Source organism: Microcebus murinus, chromosome 4, assembly GCF_040939455.1.
Source record: "Microcebus murinus isolate Inina chromosome 4, M.murinus_Inina_mat1.0, whole genome shotgun sequence".
NCBI lineage: Eukaryota > Metazoa > Chordata > Mammalia > Primates > Cheirogaleidae > Microcebus > Microcebus murinus.
The window spans coordinates 50,984,385-50,991,848 of NC_134107.1; positions in this window are offsets into that span (position 1 = coordinate 50,984,385).

Sequence of the window (7,464 nt, forward strand, 5' to 3'; positions counted from 1 at the left end):
AAATGCCTCCTCACTTTATGGAGCTGAGCCACAGTTTTACCCCAACCCTGAATTAGATGCCTTTAGATATTTTAGTGCCTCCCAGATCCAGAGCAGGGGTCCCCAACTCTGGGGTATTATACTGTGGTCAGCCTCACGGGGGCTGGATCACCTCCTCCCCTTTTCTCCTTCCCCATTCTTGATCCTAGTTTCCCATATCTTCCTGGTATATGATTTTTTTAAATTTCAAAATATTAAGGGGATATAAAAGCTTTTGTTATTAATACATGGATATATTGTATAATGCTGAAGTCAGGACTTTCACTGTGCCCACCACCAGGACAGTGTTCATTATACCCAATAGGTAAGTTTGTTTTGTTTTGTTTTGTTTTGAGACAGAGTCTCACTCTGTTGCCTGAGCTACAATGCCATGGCATCAGCATAGCTCACAGCAACCTCAAACCCTGGGCTCAAGCGATCCTTGTGCCTTAGCCTCTCTAGTAGCTGGGACTACAGGCATGTGCCACCATGCCCAGCTACTTTTTTCTATATATATTTTTAGTTATCCAGTTAATTTCTTTCTATTTTTAGTAGAGACAGGGTCTTGCTCTTGCTCAGGCTGGTCTTGAACTCCTGAGCTCAAACCATCCACTTGCCTCGGTGTCCCAGAGTGCTAGGATTACAGGCGTGAGCCACTGCACCCAGCCAATAGGTAAGTTTTTATCCCTCAACCCCACTTCCATGCTCACTGCTTCTTAGCTTCCAATATCCTTTATTTCTTTTTGTGCCCATGTGCACCCAACATTTAGCTCCCACTTATTAGTGAGAACATGTGGTGTTTGTTTTTTCATTCCTGAGATGCTTCCCTTACAATAATGGTATCTAGTTCCATCCAAGTTGCTGCAATTGACATTATTTCATTCTTTTTTATGGCTGAGTAGTACTCCATGCTGTGTATGTACACCACATTTTCTTTATCCACTCATGTATTAATGGGCCCTTAGGTTGATTCCATATATTTTCAATTATGAATTGTGCTGTCATAAACATTTGAGAGCATGTGTCTTTTTGATAATATGATTTATTTTCCTTTTGGGTAGATATCCAATAGTGAGATTGAGAGGTTGAATAGTAGGTCTATTTTTAGCTCTTTGAGGAATCTCCAAACCATTTTACATTGAAAATGGAAAAACAGTATATAATCATACCTTTTTCTCTACATCCATGCCAACATCTGTTGTTTTTTGACTTTTTAGTAGCCATTCTGACAGGGGTAAGGTGGTATCTCATTGTGGTTTTAATTTACATGTCCCTGATGAATTTTTCATACATCTGTTGGCCATTTGTCAATCTTTTGAAAAAATTCTGTTCATGTCTTTTGCCCTGTTCAACATAGTACTGGAAGTCCTAGCCAGAGCAATCAGGCAAGAGAAATAAAGGCATCAAAATTGGGAAAGAGTAAGTCATACTATTCGTGTTTGCCAGCGATATGATCTTGTACCTAGAAAACCCTAGAGACTCCACCAAAAGACTCCTAGAACTGGTAAATTCAGCAAAGTCTTGGTTTACAAAATCAATGTGCACAAATCATTAGCATTTTTATATATTAATAACAATCAAGCTGAGAGTCAAATCAAGGACTCAGTACCATTTACAATAGCCATGAAGAAAATTAAATACTTAGGTGTATACTTAACCAGGGAGGTGAAAGATCACTACAAGCAAAACTACAAAATACTGATGAAAGAAACTGCAGATGACACAAACAAATGGAAAAACATCCCATGCTCATGGATTAATAGAATCAACATTGTTACAAATGTCCATTCTGTCCAAAGCAATTTATAGATTCAATGTAATTCCCATCAAGATACCAACATCTTATTTCACAGATCTAGAAAAAATAACCCTAAGCTTCATTTGGAACCAAAAAAGAGCCCAAGTAGCCAAAACAATCTTAAGCAAAAGGAATAAAACTGGAAGCATCACATTTCCTAACTTCAAATTATACTACAAGGTTATAGTAACCAAAACAGCATAGTACTAGTATAAAAGTTGAGACATAGACCTAGGGAACAGAATAGAGAACCCAGAAACAAAACCATATGATGCTATGACCTACTGATCTTTGATAGAGCAGACAAAAACATACACTGGGGAAAGGACACCCTATTCAATAAATGGTGCTGGGAAATTAGATAGCCACATGCAAAAGAATGAAACAGAATCCCTCTCTTTTGCTGTATACAAAAATAATTCAAAATGGATAAAATACTTAAATGTAAGGCATGAAACCACAAAAACTCTAGAAGAAAATGTAGGAAAACCTCTTTTAGACATAAGCCTGGGCAAGAAATTTATGACTAAGATTCCAAGGGCAAACACAGCAGCAATAAAAATAAATGGCACTTAATTAAATTAAAAAACTACACAGCAAATGATATTTTTAGTCAACACATTTTGCTGTGATTTGTGTCTGCTGAGTTTTTACCAACTTGATTTCCACAACTTGACTACATTTTGGAGTCTTTCTTGCAGCTAGATGCAGGGGAATGTGGCCCTTCCAGATATAGTTCCCTAAAAATAAACTCTTCTGCTCAATGCCTACATTCTCTTTATTCTCGTCTCTGTCTACCAAATTCAGAGGATTCAATTGAGAACTCCGAGAACCAAGAAAATGGCAGACCCAGGTGGAAGCTGGGTCTTTGAATGGGCGCTCACAACACTGAACTGCGAATGAGTGAGAAACACAATTTTAGTGTATTAAGCCTATAATGAACATTAAGAAATGTTTATTATATAGCCTGCCCTGACTAATGCAAATGGGGTGCTTCAATAACAAAATTCTAAAATATGAAGCCCTGGCTTACCAATCAAGTGGCAGGAAACAAGAAAACTGATGTCAAAGGCTGGGAAGATTGTGACCCATGTTGTGAATAAAACAAAAATGTTTGGTAGTTGAGCTGTGATGACTTGAAAAGCAGGTAGCCTATAGCTTTAGGAGTGATTGGGAATTTCTCAGTTGAACAGATCCACTCAGCCTTGTGACAGAGACTAGATTAAGGACGTGGTTTAAAATGAACTCAGTATATCTACCATTAAATTAGAAGGATATGGAATTAAGAAAGCAAAGAAATACTTCTTGAGCATTATGACTGGGAAAGGGTTTGGAGAATGATTGTTGGCATATGGAATCAAATGGTAGCAGAAATTTAAGTTTGTTTTTGGGAATTGTATTTGCAAACAAACACCAGCCAGCACTAAAAACGCCTTTCATTGTAAGAACCAAGTTAGAAAACAACTTTTGGGAGGAAAGAAAAGTAATATAACAAAGAGATACCTGCACCCCCATGTTTCTTGCAGCGCTATTCACAATAGCCAAGATATGGAATCATCCCAAGTGTTCAACAACAGTTGAATGGGTTAAAAAATATATACACAAACGAATACTTTTAAGCTATAAAAGGAATAAAATCCTGTCATACTGGGCAACATGGATGGAACTGGAAGCTGTTATGTTTAATGAAATAAGCCAGGAACAGAAAGTTAAACACTGTAGGTACTCATTCATATGTGGAAGCTAAAAAAAAGTTGATCTCATAGAAGTACAAAGTAGAACAGAGGATATTAGAAGCTGGAAAGGGCATCTTATACTTAGATAGGAGGAACAACTATGGGATGACTATAGTTAACAATATATTTTTTCAAGTAGAAGAGAGGATATTGAACATTCCCAACACAAAGAAATGATAAATGTTTGAGATGATGGATATACTAATTATCCACAATCATTACACATTGTATCAAAACATTACTATGTACCCATAAATATATACTATTATATGTTAACACTTTTTTTTTAGTTTAAGAAAACAAATTTTAGGATCCTAAACTTATGCCATCAGGAAGCAGAGTGCAAAAGCTGTGCCACCCCCAAGGAGGTACCCCCAAGGAGGTACTCCCTAACATCCACTTCAAATGTGGCCAAGAAAGATTATATACAGTGAACAGCCACAGAGACAGTGGACAGCCACAGAGAACAGTGGACATGGGAGTTTCTCCCAGGAAGTGGAATCAGAATCTAATCAAGGGTCGGTGACTGTGGGAGGCAGAATTTCTAGAAAGGCCCTCCAAAGATGTCCCACTCCAATCTCTGGAGCCTTTGAATATGAGCTATCACTATTGTTACTATGTTGCACACATGGTATGGTTGACCTTAAGACAGGGAGATTATCCAGCTAGACTCAAGGTAATCTCACGAGCCCTTAAAAGCAGAGCGCTGTCTCTGGCTAATGGTAGTTGTGGAAGGCAAAGAGATTGGAAGTATGAGAAGGACTCTGTGTGTCATTGCTGCTTTGAAAATGGAAGGGCCCTTGCGAGCAGAGAATGGATCCCAGCTGACACCCACGGACCTCATTCCTACAACCTCAAAGAAATGAATTCTGCCCACAACCTGAATGAGCTTGGAAGTGGATTCCAAGTAAGAGCCCAGCCCAGCAAGCACCTTGGTCACAGTCGTGTGAGACCTAGCTGAGCCCACCTGGACTTCTGACATAGAAGAACTGTGAGATAATAAATGGTATTATTTTAAGATAAGTCTGTGGTAATTTGTGTTTTTGTTGTTTGTTTTTTAGCTGTTGACAAAATTCTTTATTGCTAAACAGGATATATTTTCAAATTGTAACACGATATTTATAGATAATGAAATATAAAAGGTTACTTATGTGATTAAATAACATTTACAAAACACTGTCTTGAGAATTATAGTTTGATGAGATTTTTTTCATTTCAAAGTATTACAGGAATACAAATATTTTCAGTTACATGAATTGTTTTTATAATGCTTGAGACATGATTATAAGTGTGCCTGTCACCCTGTGGTCATTTCTTAATGGCAATAGAAAACTGATATAATGGCCTTTGTAATGTCCTTTCATTGGTATTCCAGAAATACCATGACTGGTGCCTTTTGTGCTCCCCATTCTTCCCCCTTACATGTGCGAGTTTTTGATGAGGTCATCCAGATCCTGCTCCACCATGACATTTGGGGAGCGATATATAACCTTTTTGGTTCATAGATCACCACACCTCAAAGTGCCACAGCTGGACCTGATAGGGAACACCAAGCATAACTCAGAGGTTATGGACTTTGAGGTGGATGGGACCTGGGATCATCTCCCTTGAGAACAGAGTACTGTATTCTACATGTAGGAGGAATACTGAACCCTGTATTGGGTGAGTAGAAGGACACACTATGGCAGGGACTGCTGTGTGTTCACCAATCATTTTTCCTTTTATTCCTGGGCACACAGCTAGATTACAACTCCTAAGCAGTTAGTGCAGTTAGGTGGGAACATGTGACAAAGTTATGATAGAATATTGCTGAAAGTGATATAGCCGCTTCCCAGGCCTGGGCGCTAAAGCAATCTCCAGCACAATCCTCTGAACTCTCTTTCCTTGGTTGCTGCCTCGATGTGAAGATCTTGGGGAAAACTTGGAGGTGATGGCAAAGCTACACAGGGACTGACGGAAGGAATCTCAGCCTCCGAATAACTGTGTGTGGCAGAATCCCTCCAACAGACACACCCCACCATCACCACCATCACCACCACGACCACCACCACCCGTCAGCCATTGGATTGTGACATGAGAGAAATAAACTTTTAATTTGTTAAGCCATTGAGATTTGGAGTTGTTTGGCATAGCAGTTAGACTACACTGACAAATACATTTGTCCATACACACACACACACACACACACACACACACACACACACACACATATTTAGATAACTAATCCCTAGAATATCACGTACCATAGAATTATATTGCTATGTTATTTTTAAGTTCATATAATGCAACTCCTTTCTTTGGCAGATGATAAAACTAAGGCCCAGAGAAATGAACTGACTTGTTCAAAGTCACACAGATAATTAGTGTTAGAACTGAAACTAAAATTTAGATATTACCCCCAATCTGGTACTCTGAATGGTACCATATTTCCTTCCTTCATAACACATTTCAAAATTTCTGCTCTATTTAAATTTGTATTTGCATATATCAGATTAAACATAACTTTCAATCTTGTTTTCCATATTCAGAGAACATGAAAACTGGCCTGAATATTCCAGGCTTCCTGCTCTCTTTTGAACCTTGATTGTTCTTTTCATTTTCATTTTTCAAATTTCTCTTCTAATTCTACAACTTTCTTCTTTAATTGCTGGTTCTGACTGATTGCAGCACAAGCTGTCATTTCAGAAGTGGACAGAACTGCTTATTCTTTTTCCATATCCTGAACATCATTCCTCAAAATGGTCAAGAGAGATTATCTGGCAATATATTCTTTATGGTTCTCCACTTTGGCTTTTAGCTCTTGGCAACAAACTTTTCAGAAGCTTATCTTGGATGAGAGGCCTAGAAGCTGAGACTGGGCATATTCAAATGTGACAAGAGAGGCAGCAAGTTCCAATCAAGAATTTTCAATCACATCTCAATGATCGCTTAAATTCTCTGAATAGGGATTTTCAAAAAGATAAGATTTCCTCTTCCAGAAACTCATTATTAAGCACCAATACAATCATGAAGACTCCCTTTATCCAATAGATGCCCCTCTAGCAATTCGTTTCTGAAATTTAGGTACTCGTCTCATTTCTCATGAGTTATTTCTCTTATCCAAAGCTGAGCCCTCTGTGATTCATTTTTTTTCCTTCCTGTCTTTCTTCCTTCTTTCTTTTTGTAATAATTTAACAAATACTTGAGAGTCAGCTCTCTTTTGGGCATGGTGCTAGGCTTTAAAGATAATTATGAAGAGGACATGATTCCTGCCTCTCTGTCTACTGGTACCATCATAATAGAGTCACAAATGTTTCTGAGGTACTAGGAGCCTAGGGCTGTGCTCACCCAAGTCTGTATTGGAGATATTTAGGGACTATTTTCCTGGTCTCTTAGAAGTTTTCTGTTTTGTGCTGAGCAGATTCTCTTTTTGTTATTGATGTTTTCCACATAGTTATCTAACTTGATGATCAATACTACTTATATAAAAAAAGAACATTATCTACACATTATTCCTATAAAAGACATTTGTTTTGGAGAAAACTGATAAGATTTTCCTCAAGACATTGCTCACAAGCCAGAACTCCGTAATTACCATGCAGGACAAACCACTGAAAATCCATCTGGGAAAACAGAGTGCATTCTGCACAGCACAGATATGCCTCACATTCATCAAATGAAAAAGGTGGAGTCTAAATTTGAATTTTGGTCTACCAGAATACTAGAGAAGTTATTAAATAGAAAGTTGTTATATAAAGAAACTCTGTGGTGATTACTATTGTAAAGTCAAAAATCTCTTTGTAAAATGTAAAATGATTTAATTTTGTATATTGCCGCCCCCCCCCAGTTGTGTTTTGTAAATGTGAATTTTTATTTCTTATTTTTATTTTTTTTTTTTGAGACAGAGTCTCATTCTGTTGCCTGGGCTAGAGT